The following is a 1,356-nucleotide window of genomic DNA, read 5'->3' as shown; positions in this document are numbered from 1 at the left end:
AATACCTCCATCAGATTGGCCTGCAGGAGAGAAAACGTGGAACCTTTTTATTTTGATTAATGATTGATAGGGGAGAGCCCAGCCTGTGGTGGGTGATGTTGCTTCTGGGCATCAGCTGGTCCTGGATGGTACAAGAAAACAGACTGAGCGAGCCGTGGAGAGCGAGACAGTAAGCAGCGTCCCTCAGTTCCTGCTCTCCGTGGTCCACTGTGACCTGGACGTTGTAAGACAAAATAAACCCTTTCTTCTCCAAGTTGGCTTTGGTCATTGTTTTATCAAAGAAACAAAAACAAATTAGAACAGCAAACCAGGCCAGATCACTCTAGATGACGCAGGGAGTGTTTTTCTCCCTTGGTCTCCATTGATCAAAGTATGAACTCGCTTTGGACAAGCTTTCCCCAGCTCTGGAGACTTTCATCCAAGACGCCACGGTTCCCTATAAACAGCAATTATGTCTCTTAACACCGTGTTTGCCCCATTTAATGGAGAAGAAAAGTGAGGGGGAGAAAGATTAATTGCTTAAGGAGGAGCCACCAACGAGGGTCAATGGCTGCTAAGACCAGCTCTGTCTGAGAGTGAGCGAACGGCGCCCAGCAGCCGCCTCCTTCAGTTAGAGGCTGTCTCCTCCATCCTTGATTTCCCGAGCCCCGGGGTCCACAGAGTGGAAATGGTAGGGGATGTTGAGACCCTCCCAGACGTCCTCAGAATCCCCCTTCTCCTTGTCTGTAAGATATGGGGCAGCTGCTTTGGTCTCTTTGGAGAAGGTAATCAAACAATATTATCCATATTACCAGAACCAAAACTGGGATATATGACCCCGTATGAAAAATTGTAGGAACATCACAGAAACAATGGAAGAGAAATGAAAAACAAAAGCTATCATAAAAATCCCTGTCCACATGGAATCCTAGGGCCTCACAGTCAGGGCTAGCCTTGAACTGCTTCTTCTCCTGCCTCTACCTTCAGACTGCTGGGATTACAGGAGTCTGCCTGTGGCCCGCTTACAAAGTATGCCTTTAAAAGAGATACAGACAACACAGAGAGCATTCACGATGCACCAACAGGACTGTGCAAGCCTGTAATTCCAGCTCTCAGGTCAGTCTGGGTTACACTGTGAGGCCTTGTCAGGAGTCGGGGTGGGGTAGGAGGTGGTATAGAGAGAGGAAGAAGGAGGAAGGGAGGGGGAGAGAGAGAGAGAGAGAGAGAGAGAGAGAGAGAGAGAGAGAGAGAGAGAGAGAGAGAGAGAGAGAGAGAGAGCACATGCACAGTGGGTTTAATTCCCATCTCATCTCAACTAGAGGTGATGCTGAGAGGCAGGGTCGGGAATGGAGATGGGTAATCCCTCAATGGCCGGAT

Source organism: Apodemus sylvaticus, chromosome 2 (assembly GCF_947179515.1).
Source record: "Apodemus sylvaticus chromosome 2, mApoSyl1.1, whole genome shotgun sequence".
Classification (NCBI taxonomy): Eukaryota; Metazoa; Chordata; class Mammalia; order Rodentia; family Muridae; genus Apodemus; species Apodemus sylvaticus.
The sequence above is the reverse complement of the archived record's forward strand: the minus strand, read 5'-3'. Positions refer to the sequence as shown.